Genomic DNA, 23,187 nt, shown 5'->3' on the forward strand with positions numbered 1-23,187 from the left:
GAAGAAAGTACCTGATGCAGAGGTGAAGATCCCAGCAGAGGGGAGGAATTCTGTGACTTGGGAAAAGGGGGTCCGGAAGAGCCCAGCTTCTGTGTGCAGCCCAGGGGGTACCAGGCCATCATGGGGTCTCCCAGGTGACCCGGAAGCCCCCATTCTTCTGTCCCAACTCCCCCATGGCCCGCACCAACACTGGGAGCTACAGGTACCCCAGGAAGTGCATCTGTGGAGCTTGTGAGAAGCCAGGGCAGCAGAGCCGGCTCTGCTCCCCACAACCGCCGCTTCCCTCCTGCCCCTCGGTGGGCCATCTTCCTGCCCCAAGCCCGCTAGGCAGGAGCTTCCTGCTGCGCTTCCCTGTTGCCTTAGCACCTGGGAGAGATTAGCTTTGCTGGCAAACCTGGAGAGCTCCTAGCTGCTTCCTTTTCAATGTGATTTGGAAAACAAAGTATTGAATGAGATCAGTTCCAGCACTCTCCCTTGAGATTCACATAAAATCTACAGAGAAGTGTCCATTTATCACTACCTTGGGGCTTCCTGTTTTGAGCTTGACCTGTTCTTGGCAGACCCTCCCCTCCACCCTGGTTTCATCACGTTGAAAGACCTGGGCAGATTTAACTCTCTCTCTGCCCTGCTCTTCGTTCCCTGCCCTGTTCCTTCTAGTTCAAGCACCAGGGCAGGACTCCAGGACTCAAAAGACAGGAGAGGTGGCTGAGTCACTTTTGAGTCACATCCCCTCTGGTCTATACTTGCCCCTTTTGTTTTCCAGTAACATTTCATGAACATGGGGGACCCACCCCCTTCATTCTGGGCAGGCAGAAGAAATGCAGACCCCCTGGACAAAACTCGCCCTGATGTTCTCAAAGAGAGCAATCGTCAGAGTTGGGTGTGGCTTAGAAAGAGCCAACAGGTCAAGTTCAAACGCAAAGACCTGGCTAGGCCTGACTGTTGGGGAAAACAATGGGAGTGTTGGTCACAAAATAGGGAAGGGGAACCACAGAGCTCTTTGGATCTACTTTAAGGTCACTAAATCCTAGTGACAAATAGCCAGATGATTGTTGTATATCTACCCCGCACCCCTTCCCAGCTTCTCTTAGACTCCAGTTCCCAAATACAGGGTGTGCACGTGACCCTGGCTGTCCAGTCATGGTGCCCTGTTGCCCTGTGCCTGCTGCCACGCAGCCCAGAGAGACCTATTGTAATTGATTGCAATTTAAAAGCAAGTACAGGGACTTCCTGGTGGTCCAGTGGCTAAGATTCTGCACTCCCAGTCCAAGGGTTTTATCCTTAGTTAGGGACACAGGAGACATGGGTTCGATCCCTGGGTCAGGAAGATCCCCTGGAGAAGGAAATGGCAACCCACTCCAGTATTCTTGTTTGGAAAATCCCATGGACAGAAAAGCCTAGTGGGCTACAGTCCATACGGTTGCAAAGAGTCAGACTTGACTGAGCAACTGAGCATCACATAGGCTTGGGATCAGATCCCACATGCCGCAACTAAAGATCCTGTGTGCCCTGCTAAGACCCCGTACAGCCAAATAAATAAATAAAAATAAACAAATATGTAAAACTGCTGGGTGCCTGCCCCAGTATTCATTTTCATCTTATTCTCCAGTAACAGAAGTCCAATTTTTAAAAATTGTGGTAAAGCTCACGTAACACCATTCATACTTTTCAGGTGTACAACCACAAGGTAATCCAACCATCACCATGTCTAGTTCCAGAACGTTTTCATCACCCGCAGAATTTATTCTATTCAGTTGCCGATGCTGCAAGCTCAAGGACTTCATTTCTCCACTGCCCTTTCCGTGAGATGTGGCTTTCTGATTACGTTTTAGCCAATGAAACGTTAGCAGAAGTGTGAGGGACTCCCAGAGAAGCTCCTTGAAAGGATGTGACACCCTTTTGGTCCTTTCCTGTTTCTTTCCTCTGCTGACCTTAAATATCAGTGTTTCATCTATGGGTCTGGTGGAAGAACTGAGCTAGTCGGGGTGTTCCCCCCTGCTGTGGTCAGTATGGGTCTTAAGAAGAAGTTCCCTTCTTAGTTGAGATAAACAGATACACACTATTTATACAAAAAAAAAAAAAAGATAAACAGGGGCATTCCCTGGCGGTCCAGTGGTTAGGACTCCATGCTTCCACAGCAGGGGACGTGGGTTCAATCCCTAGTCAGGGAACTAAGATCCTGAAGGTCAAGTGGTGCTCAGTCAAAAAAAAAAAAAAAAAAAAAGACAAACAATAAGGACCTACTGTATAGCACAGGGAACTATACTTATCATCTTGAAATAACCTATAATGGAAAATAATCTGAAAAAGAATATATAAAGAGAATATATGACTGAATCACTTCACTGTACATCTCAATCACTGTCAACCAACTAAACTTCAATAAAAATAAATAAATAAAAGGAGTTTCCACTGCTGCATATTAATGCTGAAAACACCCTAGCCCAGATCCACAAACAGGTGTGAAGACTCCTTGGCTCCTTGGAGAGATGCCAGTGGAACGGGCTGCCAGCCCTGCCCATGGTCCTGGGTTGTCTTGGCTGAAGATCCATCTCTGAGGTACGCCCATTTGATTTGATTCTTCTGACATCACCTAGTGTCTGTCTCCAAGGCACTTGAACCTTGACAGCTAGAGTCCCCCTCCCATGCCTGATGACCTCCCTCACTTACATGTGCACCCTGGACAATAAGTTTATATAGCGCTCACTCTGCACCAAGCTCTGATCTAAGGGCCTTAATGCGGATTGACCCACGGTAATCCTTACAGCAACCCGAGGAGGTTAGAATCACCATCTCCTTTGCAGAGGTGAAGAAACTGAGGCACAGGGCACATTTATCTCACTGTGTGGCATTTTGTCTTAGAACATAGGATAAAATGCCAGACAGTGAAATAAAGGTAAATCCTCCTTCCACCCCTGTCCTCCCCAAACCCACCCCCATATCTTAGCTCCACAGCTCAGATGGTGGTATAAATAAGCAGAAATTTATTTAGCCAGCCACCTCTTGGTTGTTTCCAAACTTTTGCTACGTCAACAACACTGCAACAATTATCTTTGTATTATATATACATAATATGTACTATATATATGTATATAATTTAGCTCATGTACTTAATCTGTTAGATGGATTACTAAAAGTGGGATTTCTGAGCCAAAATCCTTTGGTGCATTTGCAATTTTGATGGATATTGCTCTCTGTAGAGATTGAAACAACTTGTCCTCCCATGGACAATGTTTGGGACCACCTGTTTGTTTATCTTTTCCTTTTAATTTTTACTGTAGTATAGTTGATTTACAATGTTGTGTTAGTTTCAGGTATACAGCAGAGTGAATCAGTGAAATGTATTCACATATCCACTCTTTTTTTTAAGATTCTTTACCATACATGAGACCACCTGTTTTGCCATAGCTTTACCTACACACCAAAATATTACCAGATTTTGCCAAATTGGTAGGCAAAAAATACACCGAGAACTTCATTGTATTTTAAATTGCTATGTACAAAGTTAGCTTGAGCATCTTTTTCACATGTTCAAGGACTACGACTTATGGTTTTTGCTGTTGTTGTACTGACATCCCCCTTTTATTGGACCTTTATAGCATCGTCATTCTTGCCTTATAAACAATGGTCCAGGAATGTCCTTGGGCATACTGCCCTGAGCACATGTGCAACTGTTTCTCTGAAGAATACAGGCCAAGAAGTATGGCTGCTGGACGGAATGGTTATGTACATGTAAAATTTCATCAGATTGTGCCAGATGGCTTTTCAAAAGAGGCAGTGCCAATTTATACTTCACTAGTAGTGTTTGAGATTACCCGTACCTCACCAGCAGCTAATAATGTATACCTTTTCTTAGGTGCAACCATTTTTTTCTATATACACATAGTCATATATATGTGTGTCTATGTGTATGTATGTATGAACATAAGTTTTTAATGAAAACCAACCATCCCCTGCCTTAAGCTTTCTCACCACCATGATCTATTACACTTGAGGCAGCCAATGAAACTCTTCTAGCTACTTCCTCCGATATTTATCTCCATATTTAAGAATATTATGCTTCTACTGCTACTTTTTTTCTTTCTGGTGGCACCGTGTGGTATGTGGGCTCTGAGTTCCCTGACCAAGGACTGAACGCTGGGCCATGGCAGTGAAATCATGGAGTCCTAACCACTGGACCACCAGTGAGCTCCCTGGGGCTCTTTCTCAATCTGTCACCTTGAGACATTCTACACTGCCTCTGACAGGTGAGTATCTAACTCTCCCACGTGTACATCCATCACTTCTCCCGCATCACCCCAACATAGTGTTATTACATGAATAAAGAATTGGGGATGAATAAATAGTATTTATATTACAATGACTGTGCAAGTATCATTGACTGCTGAGCCAAGTGAGCATTACTTAGCTCAATTCTTGTGCAGGCTTCAGTATACCTAAGGTAAAGGAAGGCCTTGTGTTTTTATTCGCTTAATTTTCTATGACTCATCATTAGTGATCTCTAAAAGCTCTAACATCTCTGCCAAAGGCCTTCCCATGATATTTTCCATATGCTCAAGCACATCAGTTCCATTTCTTCTTTCCCAGAGCCTCTCAAGAAGCTTCCTTCCTCCTTCCCCCAGAGCTGGCTAGGCTCCGGCTTAACGCTCCTAGGACTGTTACTCCTAGGACTTCATCACACCTCCAGGGATGAACACCCTAATCCCTAAGTTGAGGATCCCACCTGTCTCTCTCCCTCTCTACCCCCTTAAAAAATTTTTTTTACTCCCTCTTTTTATCTTTTTTATTTTTTGGCTGTGCTGGGTCTTCACTGCTGCACATTGGCCTTCTCCAGTTGCAGCGAGTGGGGGCTACTCTCTCGTTGCAATGTACAGGCTTCTCATTGTGGTGGCTTCTCTTGTTGAGTAACACAGGCTCTGAGGCACCTGGGCTCTAGAGCAAGGATACTCCCTCCTTTTGATGAGCATTTCTAGTAGCGGCTTCCCAGGTTGTGCTAGTGGTAAAGGACCCACCTGCCAATGCAGGAGACATAAGAGACATGGGTTCGATCCCTGGGTTGGGAAGGTTTCCCTAGAGGAGGGCATGGCAACGTACTCCAGTATTCTTGCCTGGAGCATCCCACAGATAGAGGAGCCTGGCGGGCTGTACAGCCCATAGAGTCACAAAGAGTCTGACACAACTGAAGCTACCTACATGTGCACCCATTCCCTAGTAGTGTCCTAATAAATTGAGAGTGTACTCAGATAATTTTGTGATTGGGTGAAAAACTATGCATTGTTTAGACCACATCCCTTTGGAGTTTTCTGATTTTGATTCTATGGGGGTTCTGTGCCTTTCGTTGCCTGTGAGCTATTTTATAACTCTGTAAATTGTAGATAACTGATAACAGTGCAAAATAAATCTTATCTAGAGATATGCAAATAAATAATGCACGTCCCTCTTCCCATCCCACACAAGGCTCCCTACAAAAGGCAATTTCATATCTGTTTGTAAATTTATTTCCTTTTTGAAATTCCATATAGATTTGCTTCTTTGACTTCTTTAAACTGGTTGTAACGTCTTACTGGTTCCCTCATTAATAATGAGTTAAGTATGATATTTAACACACATTCATTTTATATGTGTGAGGCTATTCATGTATATTTTACTATGCATTCATTTATATTAATGATTTTATTCATACTTTAAAAGCATATTCCTTTAATAGAAATATATTTTTCAAGTTACTGAAGCCTGAAAATATCTTTGTTCTACACGCACTCTTGATTGACAAATTGGCTGGGTATAAAATTATAGCTAAAAAAATCCAGTGAGATAGGTACTATTGTTATCTGCATTTTGAAGGTAAAGAAACTTATCTGAAAGTTTAAGTGGCTGAGCTGAGATTTAGCTCCAAATATTTTTCTTTTAACCATCAGATTAGGTGCCTCTTTAGTTGGTTCAGCTCATAAGCCAATTCTGATCTGTTTATAGCAGTGGCAGACACATATTGTTGAGAAGAATTCTAGGGCAGCATTTAGGTTCCATGGTAAAAAACCAAACCAAAACAAACAAACAAAACTACCTCGATTGATTAATGATGTCTGCCACAAGCTCAGGAATTGGGAGTTGGGTTATTTTTTTAAAAAAACACTGCTTAATCATTCCTTGAAGAAAGAGATTGTCTTTGGGGTTATACATAGCTCTAGCACTTTTGAAATTAGGGCATGTTGACATCAAAAGTGTTTAAAGGCTGCTTTGTTTCTTTGCTGTAGCAGGAGAATTTTTTAACAGCCTGTTTATAATTTATCTGAGAGAAGCACTGGTAATTAGGCATCTGATCACTTCTCTGATTCCCTCGCTCCTTCCTTTTCTTGTGACAAAAACAAAAAGTCAGGGAAATGATCACATTGCATCACGATACCAGTGGGCCATATAAAAAACCATGCAATGTTGTTTTTCCAATCATGGGTTTCCTTGACAGCCAGCATTTCAACACTTCCAAATACCCTTCCCATCCGTCATTAGCAATGACTGTAGGACTGGTCTCTTTACTAACCTTCTATGTCCCAAACAGCTTTACAACTTGGCTTCATCTGCAGGGCAGCCCAGCTTTTAAAGGAATGATGTTCTTTTCCCAGAATATCTATTAAACAGAACTTAACCCAGTTTGAAGAGAGGTATAAAGTGACTTTCTCCCATCTCGCTTCACTTTTCAAAGTGCACTTTTTACACTCAGGACCAGCATCTACTTGTTTAGGAAAATTCTATAAAGTGTTCATTATTCCCTTTCTCATCCTTTAGCAATATTTTTTCCAGCACAAATAATACACATTTACTGAGAATTCTGGGATGGCTACTATCTCCTCTTAACTACAAAGCAGGGAACCAAGCAAAGAAAAAAAAAAAATCACCAATAAATCCCACGGCCCTGATACTTCTGGCTGAGCGAAGGGAAGAGAGTGGCTGCTAGGGGAAAGTTCTTATGAAGCCAGTGGAGGTTTTTGGGGCTGGGTCTTCACTGCTGTGCGGTCGTTTCTTCAGTCGTGGTAAGCAGGGACTACTCTCTAGTTGCAGTGCACAGGCTTCTTATTGCAATGGCTTCTCTTATTGTGAAGCATGGGGTGCACAGGCTCAATAGTTGTGGTGCATGAGCTTAGTAGCTTGGCAGCATGAGGGATCTTCCCAACCCAGGGGTCAAACCCACGTCTCCTGCATTGGCAAGCAGATTCTTTGCCACTGAGCCACCAGGGAAGCCTGCCAATGAATGGGGTTTTGAAGGAGGCGTGTGGGAAGAAACCCCTGACACCAGGGATGGGAGCTGGGGTGAAGGCTGCTCTTTCCTACCAGTGGCTCCTCTATCCAATTTCTGGAAAGGGCTCCTTCTGGTCTGTGATGAAGTCTTCTTCCTGGAAGCTCCACCGGGCACCAACAGACAGCCAAGTGTGGCCCCAGGTTGTAAAGAGCATCTTGGAGAGGGCGCGACTGTTCAGACTGTGCCCTCTTTGTGGAGGCCAGGGCTCCCACTTAGCTGTGCCCCAGGCATCCCCCATCAGGGTGAAGAAGGAAGACCTCGGGCTGCTCCCTGCACATTTGCTGCAGGTTGGCAGGCCCCCACAGAGCTTCCTGAGGGACCTTCCCCACTTCCGCTACCCAGTCCATGACCTTCCTCTGAGGGGACCTGGCCGCTGCACCCAGGAAGGAGGCGCATCCCATCTTTTTATTGAGTTGGCACCTCCTGGAATGGTGTTTGGTCTGTGATCACATGAAATGTTCACAGACAAGACAAGAAGCTTCCACCCTCTGCCATTTGCTGTATTCCATAACTTATGATGTTCAAGTTCAACCCCAGAGAGTCCTCTCCCAGACAAGTCCCAGAGACCTGCCATGATCTTGGCACACAGCAGACCCATAGCCAAAAATGCTCCACCTGAACACATCTTCAAAGCCCAGACCCTTGCTGGATATTCCTTTTCTGCTGTTACTTATTTTTATTTCTGTTAATGTGAAATCATATATGTATGGTTTAAAAACAATCCTAAAGCCAACCCCTTAGTGCTCATAACCCAGGTGAAGAAATATCACATTAGCAAAGCTTTGGGGATTGTGTTAGTTTCCCATGGGTGCTGTAACAAATTATCATCACCCAAGTGGCTTAAAACAAGGCGGATTTACTCAGTTCCAGCTCTGGGGGCTACAAGTCTGCAGTCAGGGTGTCTGACGGTTCCTGAGGGAAGTCTTTGATTTTTCTGGCTTCTGGAGGCTCCCAGCAATGCTTGGCACTCCTTGGTTTGTTCCTGCATTACTCCCATCTCTGCTTCCATTGTTACTGGCCTCTTTCCTTCTCCTTTCTCTTATAAAGACACCAGCTGCTGGGCATACACACCGAGGAAACCAGAATTGAAAGAGACACGTGTACCCCAATGTTCATCGCAGCACTGTTTATAATAGCCAGGACATGGAAGCAACCTAGATGTCCATCAGCAGATGAATGGATAAGAAAGCTGTGGTACATATACACAATGGAGTATTACTCAGCCATTAAAAAGAATACATTTCCATCAGTTCTAATGAGGTGGATGAAACTGGAGCCGATTATACAGAGTGAAGTAAGCCAGAAAGAAAAACACCAATATAGTATACTAACACATATATATAGAATTTAGAAAGATGGTAATGATGACCCTGTATGTGAGACAGCAAAAGAGACACAGATGTATAGAACAGTCTTTTGGACTCTGTCGGAGAGGGAGAGGGTGGGTTGATTTGGGAGAATGGCATTGAAACATGTATAATATCATATATGAAATGAATCGCCAGTCCAGGTGCAATGCATGATACAGGATGCTCGGGGCTGGTGCACTGGGATGACCCAGAGGGATAGTACGGGGAGGGAGGTGGGAGAGGGGTTCAGGATGGGGAACATGTATATACCTGTGGCAGATTCATGTTGATGTATGGCAAAACCAATACAATATTGTAAATTTGTAAATTATCCTCCAATTTAAATAAAATTTTTTAAAAAGGAAAAAAATAATAAAGACACCAGTCATTTCATGGAAGCAACATAAATCCATCGACGGAGGAATGGATAGAGAAGATGTGGTACACACAGACAATGGAGTACTGTTCAGCCAGAACAAAGACTGAGATAATGCCATTTGCAGCAACACTGGCTGGGCCTAGGGCCCATCACACTAAGTAAAGTCAGACAGAGAAAGGGGAGTATCGTGTGAATCTAAAGAAATGATGCAAACAGACGTATTTATAAAACAGAAACAGACTCACAGGCTTCAAGAATGAACTTATAGTTACCAGGGGGAAGGATGGGTGGAAAGAAGATCTAGGGAGTTTGGGATAGACACGTACACACTGCTATATTTAAAATGGATAACCAACGAGGACCTACTGTATAGCACAGGGAACCCTGCTCAATGCTATGTGGCAGCCTGGATGGGAGGGGAGTTTGGTGGGGAAGGGATACATGTATATGTATGCCTGAGTTCCTTTGCTGTCTACCTGAAACTATCACAGCTTGTTAATCAGTATGTGCTGTGCTGTGCTTAGTGGCTCAGTTGTGTCCAACTCTTTGTGACCCCATGAGCTGTGACCTGCCAGGCTCCTCTGTTCATGGAATTCTCCAGGCAAGAATACCGGAGCTGGTAGCCATTCCCTTCTCCAGGGGATCTTCCCGACCCAGGGATTGAACTTGGAGCTCCTGAGTTGCAGGCAGATGCTTTACTGTCTGACCCACCACGGGAAGTCCAGTACAGCCCATTGTACAGATGCAGAAACAAGAGCACAGGGACGAGGTCTCTCTTTGCTGCCTCTACTGTAAGAATGAAAACCATTTTTAGCAACAGGCAGTTGACAATCCAGAAAATGTAGACATCACTTGGAAGGGATACACAGGTGTTACAAAGGGCCCCAGAGGAGGCTGCAGAGGGACTTCAGTCATATCCGTGTAGAACTCTGCCTCCTTAGAAAGTAAAAGAAGAGGCTTTGGGAAGAAATAGGAAGGAAAGCAGCCATGGTTTGCATTGTGTTGCCATGTATAGAATGTAATGGAGTGTGTAAGCCTGGCTTCTGTTTCAAGAAGAGGTGTGTGTGCACATCCCCATCACTGTTGTCATTTAGGAGGCCGGGTCTCTGGCTGAAATCTGGAAATTCTTGGATGAGAAAAATGTCAGCAGTGCTTAAAAGTATTTGAACCAGGAATTGCTTGTTCAGTGTCTCAAGCCCAGAAAGAGGAGTTAATTCTTAAAGGTAAAGACGGCCTTGTAGCAACTTTAGCTTGTTCCTTTCACAACAGTTAAAAGGATACCAGGACACTTTGGGTTGGTATCTCAGTCTCTGAAAATTGAACATTTCAGCAGACAGATGGAGATCTAACAGTTGGAAATAACTAGACGGTGGATGATTCTTAAGACCTAATTCTAATTTGAATGATGCAGTAAAGGGCTTCTATTGAAGGATCAAAAGGACAGGGAGGTTAAGCTACTTGTCCAAAGTAACCCTGTGAGTGGGTAGCGGAGCCAGATCTAAACCCAGGCAGGTGGACTCTCAAATTCACACCCTTACCCACATGCAACCTCTCCCTGCAGGTCTTTAGGTGGCTAATCAGACAGATCACTCTTCAGTGGGAAAGCCAGAAGAGTCCAGAGCTCAGCTGGGGTCAGTCATGGCTCCAGATAATCCGATGGTGCGGAAGATGGAGATCAAGCAGAAGTGGGCACACCTGCTGGCAAGAGCACCAGTGTGGGCACTATGGGGAAAGCAAGCAGCTCAGGGCAGGTGAGAGTGGAGTTATCAGCCAGGGCAGCAGCAAAGAGCCCAAACTTTAAAAGCATTCGGGCCTCTGTGAACTATTGGGGTTTACAAGTAAGACATCGCTTGAGTCTAGCAAGTGCTGGCCTCATAGCTCCTTCCCACCACACTCAGCTGTTCCTCACCAGGCCGAACAACACACCTAAGCTCCCACCTCTGGGTCTCTGTACTTTCATCCTCCCTCTAGAACAGTCTTCTGCAGACATCCTCGCTCCCCTCAGGCCTGTGCTCCAAGCAGGCTCAGGGAGGGCATGTGCCTCTCTTCCCCACTTGCCCGTCCTTCACTCTCCCCTTGCTGTGTGGATGGTGTTTTCCAAAGATGCTGCAACAATCTCTTCCATCCCGTGTTCTTTCTCCCACCCCTTGAATCTAGGATCCCCGTCACTGCTCTAACCAACAGAATACAGCAGAAGGGATGCTGATCCAGCCCCAGGCACTTCATTGCCCTGGCTGCCTCTGCTTCCTGTTTCACGGAACACTTACTCCTGGAGCGCTCCTCCAGGAGCCAAGCTGCCAGGCTGAGAAGCCTGGGCCACATGGAGAGGCCACCTGGAGATGTGCTGGGCGGCAGCCTGGCCAAACTCCCAGCTAGCGGTCAACATCCATGGCAGCCAAACGAGCGAGGTACCTCGATGCCCAACCCAGCTGGTCCTCCAGATGACTCGAGGCTAGTCCAATATCTGGCTGCACCCCATGCAAGACCTCCAGTGAGACCACCCTGATGGGCCCAGACCACCAAAGAACCATGAGAGAGACTACGAAATTGTTTCAGGCCACTGAGTGTCGGGGCCATTTTCTTCCCCAGCAATAGTCATCAGAAAGATTGACCCTGCGTAAGCTGGGAGGGATTGGGGGCAGGAGAAGAAGGGGACGACCAAGGATGAGATGGCTGGATGGCATCACTGACTCGATGGACGCGAGTCTGAGTGAACTCCAGGAGTTGGTGATGGACAGGGAGGCCTGGCATGCTGCGAAAAGAGTCGAAAAGACTCTTGGGATCTAAAAGAGTCGGACACGACTGAGCGACTGAACTGAACTGAACTGAACTGAACTAGTTATCACAGCACCTCTCACCACCAGACATTATACAAGCTGTTTGTTTATTCTCTTTTTCTCCCTCTTGGTTTTGTTTACTACTGTACTCTTCATGGTTCATAGTTTCCTTGAGTTAGACAAGGCTGTGGTCCATGTGATCAGTTTCATTAGTTTTCTGTGATTGTGGTTTTCATTCTGTCTGCCCTCTGATGGATAAGGATAAGAGACTTATGGAAGCTTCCTGATGGGAGAGACTGACTGAGGGGGAAACTGGGTCTTGTTCTGAAGGGCATGGCCATTCTCAGTAAATCTTTAATCCCATTTTCTGATGACAGGCAGGGCTGTGTTCCCTCCCTGTTGCTTGACCTGAGGCCAAACTATGGTGGAAGTAATGAAGATAATGGTGACCTCCTTCAAAAGGTCCCATGCCTGCACTTCTATACTCAGTGCCCCAACCATGCAGTAGGCCACTCAATGAAACTAGGAGCCATGTCATATAGGGCCACCCAAGATGGGCAGGTCACCGTGGAGAGTTCTGACAAAACGTGGTCCACTGGAGGAGGGAATGGCAATCCACTTCGGTATTCTTGCCTTGAGAACCCCATGAACAGTATGAAAAGGCAAAAAGATAGGACGCTGTGAGGTGAACTCCCCAGGTCAGTAGGTACCCAATATGCTACTGGAGATCAGTGGAGAAACAACTCCAGAAAGAATGAAGAGACGGAGCCAAAGCAAAAACAACACCCAGTTGTGGTTATGACTTGTGATGGAAGTAAAGTCCGATGCTGTAAAAGGCAATATTGCATAGGAACCTGGAATGTTAGGTCCATGAATCAAGGCAAATTGGCAGTGTTCAATCAGGAGATGTTAAGAGTGAACATCGACATTTTAGGAATCAGTGAACTAAAATGGACTCCAATGGGTGAATTTAACTCAGATGACCATTATATCTATTTCTGTGGGCAAGAATCCCTTAGAAGAAATGGAGTAGCCATCACAGTAAACAAAAGAGTCTGAAATGCAGTATTTGGATGCAATCTCAAAAACGACAGAACGATCTCTGTTTGTTTTCACGGCAAATCATTCAATGTCCCAGTAATCCAAGTCTATGTCCCGACCAGTAACACTGAAGAAGCTGAAGTTGAACAGTTCTATGAAGACCTACAAGACCCTCTAGAACTAGCACTCAAAAAAAGATGTCCTTTTCATTATAGGGGACTGGAATGCAAAATAGGAAGTCAAGAGTTACATGGAGTAACAGGCAAATTTGGCCTTGGAGTACAGAATGAAGCAGGGCAAAGGCTAACAGAGTTTTGCCAAGAGAATGCACTGGTCATAGCAAACACCCTCTTCCAACAACACAAGAGAAGACTCTACACATGGACATCACCAGATGGTCAATACCGAAATCAGACGGATTATATCCTTTGAAGCCAAAGATGGATAAGCTCTATACACTTAGCAAAAACAAGACCGGGAGCTGCCTATGGCTCAGACCATGAACTTCTTACCGCCAAATTCAGACTTAAATTGAAGCAAGTAGGGAAAACCACTAGACCATTCAGGTATAACTTAAATAAAATCCTTTACGGTTATATAGTGGAAGTAACAAATAGATTCAAGGGATTAGCTCTGATAGACAGAGTACCTGAAGAACTATGGACAGAGGTTCATGACATTGTACAGGAGACATGGATCAAGACCATCCCCAAGAAGAAATGAAAAAAGGCAAAAGAGTTGTCTGAGGAGGCCTTACAAATAGCTATGAAAACAAGAGAAGTGAAAGGCAGAGGAGAAAAGGAACGATATACCCATCTGAATGCAGAGTTCCAAAGAACAGCAAGGAGAGATACGAAAGCTTTCCTCAGTGATCAATGCAAAGAAATAGAGGAAAACAACAGAATGGGAAAGACTAGAGATCTCTTCAAGAAAATCAGAGATACCAAGAGAACTTTCCACCAAAGATGAGCACAATAAAGGACAGAAATGGTAGGGACCTAATAGAAGCAGAAGATAATAAGAAGAGGTGGCAAGAATACATAGAAGAACTATACAAAAAGATCTTCATGACCCAGATAACCATGATGGTGTGATCACCTACCTACAGCCAGACATCCTGGAATGTGAAGTCAAGTGGGCCTCAGGAAGCAACACTATAAACAAAGCTAGTGGAGGTGATGGAATTCCAGCTGAGCTATTTCAAATCCTGAAAGACGACACTGTGAAAGTGCTGCATGCAATATGCCAGCAAATTTGGAAAACTCAGTAGTGGCCACAGGACTGGAAAAGGTCAGTTTTCATTCCAATCCCGAAGAAAGGCAACGCCAAAGAATGCTCAAACTACCACACACTTGCACTCATCTCACACGCTAGTAAAGTAATGCTCAAAATTCTCCAAGCCAGGCCTCAACAGTACGTGAACCATGAAATTCCATATGTTCAAACTGGATTTTGTAAAAGCAGAGGAACCAGAGATCAAATTGCCAACATCCACTGGATCACTGAAAAAGCAAGAGAGTTCCAGAAAAACATCTACTTTTGCTTTATTGACTATGCCAAAGCCTTTGACTATGTTGATCACAATAAACTGTGGGAAATTCTTAAAGAGATGGGAATACCAGACCACCTGACCTGCCTCCTGAGAAACCTGTAGGCAGGTCAGGAAGCAACAGTTAGAACTGGTTATGGAACAACAGACTCATTACAAATTGGGAAAGCAGTACATCAAAGTTGTATACTGTCACACTGCTTATTTAACTTATATGCAGAGTACATCATGAGAAACTCTGGGCTGGAAAAAGCACAAGCTGAAATCAAGATTGCCGGGAGAAATATCAATAACCTCATATATGCAGATGACACCATCCTTACGGCGGAAAGTGAAGAAGGACCAAAGAGCCTCTTGATGAAAGTGAAAGAGGAGAATGAAAAAGTTGGTTCAAAACTCAACATTCAGAAAAGTAAGATCATGGCATCTTGTCCTATCACTTCATGGCAAATAGCTGGGGAAACAATGGAAACAGTGAGAGACTTATTTTCTTGGGCTCCAAAATCACTGCAGATGATGACTGAAGCCATGAAATTAAAAGATGTTTGCTCCGTGGAAGAAAAGCTATGACCAACCTAGAGAGCATATTAAAAAGCAGAGAGATGACTTTGTCAACAAAGATCTGTCTAGTGAAAGCTATGGTTTTTCCAGTAGTCATGTATGGATGTAAGAGTTGGACTATAAAGAAAGCTGAATGCCAAAGAATTGATGCTTTTGAAGTGTGGTGTTGGAGAAGACTCTTGAGAGTCCCTTGGACTGCAAGGAGATCCAACCAGTCCATCCTAAAGGAAATCAGTCCTGGAAGGACTGATGCTGAAGCTGAAACTCCAATACTTTGGCCACCTGACATGAAGAACTGACTCAATGGAAAAGACCCTGATGCTGGAAAAGATTGAAGGCGGGAGGAGAAGGGGTCAAGAGGGGATAAGATGGTTGGATGGCATAAGCAAATCAATGGACATGATTTTGAGTAAACTCCAGGAGTTGGTGATGGACAGGCAAGTCTGGCGTGATGCAGTCCATGGGGTTGCAAAGAATTGGACTCAACTGAGTGACTGAACTGAGCTGTACTCTTGGCAGCACTAGTGGTAAAGAACCTACCTGCACCGCAGGAGATGTAAGAGATGCAGGTCCAATCCCTGGGTCAGGAAGATCCCCTGGAGGAGAGCATGGCAACCCATTCCATTATTGTTGCCTGGAGAATCCCCAGGAAGAGAGGAGCCTGGAGGCTACAGTCCATAGAGTTGCAAAGTTCAGTTCATTTGCTCAGTCGTGTCTGACTCTTTGCGACCCCATGAACCACAGCACACCAGGCCTCCCTGTCCATCACCAACTCCTGGAGTTCACCCAAACCCATGTTCATCAAGTCAGTGATGCCATCCAACCATCTCATCCTCTGTCGTCCCCTTCTCCTCCTGCCCTCAATCTTTCCCAGCATCAGGGTCTTTTCAAATGAGTCAGCTCTTCGCATCAGGTGGCCAAAGTATTGGAGTTACAGCTTCAAAATCAGTCCTGCCAATGAATACCCAGGACTGATCTCCTTTAGGATGAACTGGTTGGATCTCCTTGCAGTCCAAGGGACTCTCAAGAGTCTTCTCCAACACCACAGTTCAAAAGCGTCAATTCTTCGGCACTCAGGTTTCTTCATAGTCCAACTCTTTGCAACTCTTGAGTTGCACAACTGAGTGACCAAACACATGTACATGAATTCTTAACACTTGAGTGCTTTGCATGCAGCAGATGCTCAATAAATATTCTCTAAACAGATGAATGAATCCAGGGAACTCCCTGGCAGTCCAGTGGTTAGGACCCTGTGCTTTCCCTACTGAGGCCCAGGTTCAATCCCTAGTTGGGGAACTAAGATCCCACAAGCCACACAGCATGGCCCCCAAAAAGAAAAAGTAAAAAGATGAATGAACCAAAAGACATTTCCCCCCACATCACAAAGCAATAGTCAGTGTGATTCCATTAGTTCTCAAGAGGCCTAACACTGAGCACAGGCCAGGCAACAGATATGGTTGTATTTATTCACTCAGCAGTCATTTATTAAGTTTCAATTATGTGCTGCTTTCCTAGTGACTCAGTGGTAAAGAATCCACCTGCAAAGGAGGAGACACAGGAGATGTGGGTTTGATCCCTGAGTGAGAAGATCCCCTGGATGAAGAAATGGCAACCCACTCCACTATTCTTGCCTGGAAAATCCCATGCACAGAGGAGTCTAATGGGCTACAATCCATAGGGTTGCAAAGAGTCAGACGTGACTATGTGCTAAGCCCTACAGACAACAGCGGACTAAAACAAAAGTCCCTGCCCTCACTCTAGTCGGGTAAGACAGGCAATAAAATAAATAAGGAGATTACACTGTATACTAGAAGGATATAAGTTGCAAAGAAGAAAAATAGAGCAAAGAAGAGGGAGAGAGAGTCCTGGGGTCAGGTTGGAATGTTAAGTAAGTTGACTAAGTGTACAGCAAGTCCCCTACATATGAACAAGTTCTGTTCTGAGGGTGCATTGGTAAGAACAATTTGTTCATAAGTCCAACAAAATTAGTCTAGGTACCCAATTAACACAATCAGCTATTTAGTACTGTAATAGGTTTATAATATTGATACTTTTCACACGAATAATACCTAAAAAACAAACACAAAAAATAAAGAAGGCATTTTTAATCTTATAGTACAGGACCTTGAAAAGTACAGTAGTACAGGACGATAGCTGGCATACAGGGACTGGCATCGAGTGACCAGGCAAGATGAGGTACTGACTGGGGGAGGTAGAGGAGGTGGGAGATGGTAGAGCTGAAGGGTCATCAGCAGCAATAGCAGAGCGAGGCAAGCTGCGGTTTCACTCATGCTAGATGTTGATGGAATGAATGTTCGCATCTTTGAAAGTTCACAGGGTGAATGTTCGTACATCGGGGACCTACAGTATTGGCTTGCTAGGGCTGCCGAAGCAAAGCCCCACAAACTGGATGGCTTAGACAATAGAAATGTATTATCTCACAGTCCTGGAGACTAGAATCCAAATAAGAGAGACAGAGTCTCTGTAAGTGCTTTGCATTTTAGAATAATGTAGGATGGCTTTAATTTAATAGAAACAAGAACTGAAAGATGATACTATAAAGTAACAGGATGAGATGGAACGGGAGGTTGCAGAGCTAAGGAAATAAGCTGCAAGCCGAAATACTATGATTATATATATAATAAATAAATTAGAAAAGAAAATAATAAAATAATCACGGTTGAAAATCAAACTAACATCTTGGAAGAGACACTTGAGATAACAGATGTACAGGGAAAAGACATGGAGACTGAAGCAATTTAGAAAGAATGTGGTAGAAGCCAAAGATGTTCTAACTTGAGGACATTTGATGCCCCTTGTATACAGATCTCAACAAAAGGAACTTAAAATTATTCAGAAATATAACATAGCAAAATATCTGACTTGAATCAAAACTTAAATATAAAGATTGACAAGATCATGTGTATATGTTAGGAAAACTTGTTTTAGTAAAATCAAAATTAACATGTCCTATTTAAGATTTTGAACATCAGATTTAAAGGGAAAAAGTTGTTCAAGTAATTCCCTGGTGGTCCTGGTAGACCACCACACTCTCACAGCCTGGGGCCTGTGTTTGATCCCTGATCAGGGAACTAAGGTCCCCCAAGCTGTGTGGTGCAGCCGAAAACAAAAAATTATTCAGACATCCTGGTAGAAGAAAAAAATAAAAACATCACTTTCAAAGGAGGGGGAAAAAAATCAAGCTGGTCTCAGACTCCCCTTATAGCAACATTCAATGCCAGAAGACACAGTTGTTGTTCAGTCACTCAGTCGTGTCTGACTCTTGGTGACCCCATGGACTGCAGCATGCCAGGCTTTCTTGTTCTTCACTGTCTCCCGGAGTTTGCTCAAACTCATGTCCATCAAATCAGTGATGCCATCCAATCATCTCATCCTCTGTCATCCCCTTCTCCTCCTGCCTTTAATCTTTCCCAGCAACAGGGTCTTTTCCAATGAGTCAGTTCTCTGCATTAGGTGACCAAAATATTGGAGCTTCAGCCTTAGCATCAATCCTTCCAGTGAATATTCAGAATTGATTTCCTTAGGAAATCAAACCAATTGACTAGGGATTCTCAAGAGTGTTCTTTAACACCACAGTTCAAAAGTATCAATTCTTCAGCACTTAGACTTCTTTATGGTCCAACTCTCACATCAATACATGACTTCTGGTTTTTCCAGCAGTCATAAAACCATGGTTTTTCCTATGGAGAAGACACAGAATTGATCTAAAAAGATCTGAGAGGAAAAACAATGTCACATTCAGTTAAACCGACCTGGAAGCCACAGGCAAACACACTCAAACATGAAATAATCCAGAAACTATAGTCACTTCTTTAAAAAAAAAAAAAAATATTGATGATGAAATCGAGCCAAGAGATGAGTCAAAATAAAGAGTTCCAGAATAGGGGCATCACACAGAGGAATAGATGGTAGGCACTTAATCCACTTAAATAGGAAAATAGGACGTAAGGAAAAACGGTACAAACAAAAACTGGGAGTGAGGAAAGGGGAGAAGGAAGGCTCAGTGAAGCAGCATTATCGCTTCATCTCTCACAGTTTGGAGTAAATCAAGTCTATGTAAAACTGAAATGTGATTTCAAAAACAAGTGGATTCAGGCCTCTGATGGTTACCATAATTCATAATTTTTTAGACTTCTAAGATTATTTTAGGAATTAACATCTCTTGTGGTGAAGAAACATTTCATTTCAGCAAATTTTTGTTTCACCTTCTTTAAAAAAAATTAAATAGACTTTAGATTTAGACTACTATATACGGTAGAATGCATTAGTTTCTAAGTCTTCAGCTCTCCCTGCACCCAAGCCCTTTCTTTGTAACTTCAGAGCTCTTCTTACTAGAGGCAGGATATTTTTACGTGCCACACTGACATCTGGGTTGGCTATGTTTCAGCCGAGTTTCAATGAGGGGAGCATGATTACCTGGGATGAGTGGCAGTGGGGAGGGGCACGGTGGCGAACTGTTTCATGTGCCAGATAATAAATATATTTTAGGCTTTGGGAGCCATATGGTCTTTGTCACACCTACACAACTTAGTCATGAAGCGGCCATAGATAATATGTAAATGAACAGGTGCATCTCTGTTCCAATTAAACTTTATTTACAAAAACAGATGGCGGGTTGGATTTGACCCATGACCCGTAGTTTGCCAACTGCTGGGTTAATGTGTAAAGGATTTACAATGTACTCAGACCTTACATTTGGAGAAGTAAAAGTCCAGGAGGGAAGCTGGAAGATCACAGATAAGTTACCCATCAGTCAATCTGAAACCCAAGCGCTTTCAACCGCCAAAGGGAACCGCAAAGGGAAAGCTCATGGAGATGTCATAGGACGGTTGTAGTTCTAAGAGGCGCCCTGGGATCTTTGTCTTTCCAGCTCTCTTCCTCCTTACTCACATTGTGAGGTAGCCATTCCATGATTCTATCAAGCCAGCTCCCCCCCAGATAATGGGGAACATGCTAAGACCAAGGAATTCCATGAGTATGAGCCAACTGGCTCTCTTCATTTGCAGTGAAAAGAGTTGATGGTCAGAGCTGATGCTATGTGGAATACCTTGGTGGTGGATAAGGCACTCTGTAAGTGCAGGGTTGGGAGTTTTGGCCAAAGTATTGTGGGCAGGAAAGGTATATCTATAACCTGAGTAGGAATTCCAGTAAGAAAAGACTCCGTCCCTTCCTTGGTGGAAGTGGCCCAGCGTAACTGCTCTGTAACTCCTGACTACTGAGTGTAAGGCAGCAGCAAACTTGCGTGTGCCAATATCTCTTTGAGATCCTGTTTTCAATCATTTTGGACATATGCCTGAAAGTGGTATTTCTGGATTATACAGTAATTCTAGCTTCAATTTTTTGAGGCCCCTCTATTCTGCTTTCCATGGTTTCTGTACCCTTTTACATTCCTACTAACAGTGCACTAGGTTTCCAATTTCTCCACACTCTTATCAACACTTGGGTTGTTTTTTTTTTAATTTGATTGGTTGGCTGGCTTGTTTTGACTGTGGCCATCCTAGTGGTTTTGAGCGGAATCTCACTGGGGCTTGATTTGCATTCCCCTAATGATTAATGATGTTGAGCATCTCTTTATGTGCTTGCTGGCTATTTGCATGTCTTCTTTGGAGAAATGTCTATTCAAGTCCTTCAGCCATTTGTTAACTAGGTTATCTGGGTGTTTTGGTGGTGAGTTGTAAGAGTTCTTTATTCTGGATACTAATCCCTTATTAGATATAGAGTTGACAAATATTCTCTCTCATTCTGTAGGTTGCCTTTTTCCCTCTGTTGATTGTTCCCTTTGGACTTGAAGTTTTTGTAATTAAACACAGCATTTTAAGGGAAGACTAAGAAACTCTCATAGATCGAAGGGGACCAAAGAGACAGGACAGCAAAATAGTATTCCCTTTTTTTCCTTTTTGGCTACCCTGGGTCTGTTGCTTTGCACTCACTTTCTCTAGTTGCGGTGAGCAGGGGCTGCTCTTCACTGTGGTCTGTGGGCTTCTCATGACGGTAGCTTCTTTTGCTGCAGAGCACAGGCTCTGGGGCACACGGGCTTCAGTAATCTCAGCTCTCGGAGGCAGCTGCTCCACCACATGTGAAATCTTCCAGAGCAGGGATCAAACCCGTACCCCTTGCATTGGCAGGCGGACTCCCATCCACCAAGCCATTAGGGAAGTCCTGCGCTTTTTATTTCCTTATTTATTTTGGCTGTGCTGCACCACATGTGGGGTTCTAGTTTCCTAAGGATTGAATCGGCGCCCCCTGCACTGGAAGCGCAGAGTCTTAACCAGTGGACTGCCAGGGAAATCTTATGCTCTATCTCGACTGGGTTCTAGAACAGGAAAACGACAGTAGTGGAAAAACTGGTAAAACCCTAATGAAAACCTATACTGAGTTAAGCTACCACGGTTGTATAAGATGTTAACACTAGGGGACTCTGGATGAAGGTACATGAGGACTCTCTCTACTATCGGTAACTGTTCTGTAAATCTAAAATTACCCTCCTCCAAAATATGTGTATATTTATATAAAACTGTGAGTCATCAAAGAGATATCACGTTGCCAATGAAGGTCTGTATAGTCAAAGCTATGTTTTTTCCAGTAATTGTGTATGGATGTGAGAGCTGGACCATAAAGAAGGCTGAGCGCTGAAGAACTGATGCTTTTGAACTGTGGTGTTGGTGAAGACTCTTGAGAGTCCCTTGGACAATAAGGAGATCAAGCCAGTCAATCCTAAAGGAGCTCAACCCTGAATATTCATTGGAAGTGAAATAGAGCAGGACCTTATGGTCCTTCCCCCATCCCCACCATGTCCTCTGCCTGCCTTCTGTCTGTGGAAAATTTTACTCAAAGGATAAGTTTAATTAGAGAAGTAGGAAATGCGGAAACAAAGGAAAACATTCAAAGGAGACTAAATAATAATAATGTGGTCGTTAAGTATAGTCAAGGACCTTGAGTTTTTTTCCTCTAGGGCTATAGATAATATTCGGATCCATAGCCTGGCAGCTGTCTTATAGATACCAAAACACCAGGTGGAGAAGTTAACCGCACGGTGACCAGACTGTACCCAGAACACGAGCTGTCACAATTCTGAGAATTGACCACAAAAAAATGGGAACAAATGGGCCTTGGAACTGAAGGTTAACTGTACCTAAAACAACCAAGATGACGTCCGCCTCACCCCCTGCCAGCTGCTGACATCTGAAATAAAGCAAACTTTCCTTTCTACCAACCTGGACTATTTATTGGTGTTTGAGCGGCAAGCAGCTGGACTCCACACATCTTTCAGTAACAGAAGGACTGATGCTGAAGCTCCAATACTTTGGCCACTTGATGTGAAGAGTCAACTCATTGGAAAAGACCCTGAGGCTGGGAAAGATGGACATCAAAAGGAGAAAGAGGCGGCAGAGGACGAGATGGTTCACCGACCCAATGGACATGAATTTGAGTAAACTCTGGAAGAGAGTGAAGAACAGAGGAACCTGGTGTGCTTCAGTCCATGAGGTTGCAAAGAGTCGGACATGACTTAGCAACTGAACAACGAGAAATCATCTAAAATGAAATGGGATAGGCACTTACCATTAAGGCTGATGAGAGGATTAAATGGGCTGGTTTCAGTAAAGTATTTACACAGGGCACATAGCTAAAAGGTCAATAAACGCAGGTTATTGCCATAGTTGTTACTTTCCTCCAAATTCTATTCTGCCTCTTGGACTCCGTGCTGCTTGGTAGCAGTGTACATACACACTGCTTCCATTGTGGGGAAAATTAAGTTGCAACACAGTTCCACTTGCTGGTGTCCTACTAAACATGACATAGAGCAGTTCTGTCTCACCCACTCCATTTCCTTCTTTTAAGACCACAAAAAAGACCGCCAAACTAACACATGGGGTATCTGAGAATGTGAAAAGCTCTTTGAAAAAAATTTTAGAAGATTCTACTCATCGTTTTCATCTTCTCCGGGCATGATCCCTCTTCCCCAGCCCTCTCTTTTCCTCCATCCCTCCCTCCCTCCCTCCCCTTTTTCCTTTGTCACTCCCTTTCTTTATTTCTCTTGTTTTCAAAGACCTTAAGCTGAAGGGCAATGTCTTCTTTTCCCAAAGAAGAGTTCTCTAAATCTTCAATTCTCAGTCTTTTGAATGTCACAGATCAAGTTAACTTTTAAAAAAGGAAGGGGCTGGGGCGGCGGGGTTGTGGGGGGGATGGAGGATGATTTACAGTTGTCAATTGGTTAT

General features: G+C 43.9%; 1 protein-coding gene across 10 annotated transcripts in view; it reads right to left on the reverse strand.

Annotated features, from left to right (window-relative positions):
* Positions 1-23,187, reverse strand: part of SLC37A3 (solute carrier family 37 member 3) — a 172,130-nt gene that overhangs the window by 62,278 nt on the left and 86,665 nt on the right. Inside the window, exons 16-17 of one of the 10 annotated variants that reach the window (XR_008199257.1) lie at positions 22,532-22,595; positions 22,371-22,407 (exon numbers count right to left, since the gene is read on the reverse strand). The exons of 8 other annotated variants lie outside the window; for them this stretch is intronic. The gene's annotated coding sequence lies outside the window, so the exon portion shown is untranslated. Of the gene's footprint in view, positions 1-8,194; positions 8,349-22,370; positions 22,408-22,531; positions 22,596-23,187 lie in introns of those variants that run through there. One more of the 10 variants, XM_052638518.1, reaches the window with a different exon arrangement.

Source organism: Budorcas taxicolor, chromosome 4, assembly GCF_023091745.1.
Source record: "Budorcas taxicolor isolate Tak-1 chromosome 4, Takin1.1, whole genome shotgun sequence".
Taxonomy (NCBI): Eukaryota; Metazoa; Chordata; class Mammalia; order Artiodactyla; family Bovidae; genus Budorcas; species Budorcas taxicolor.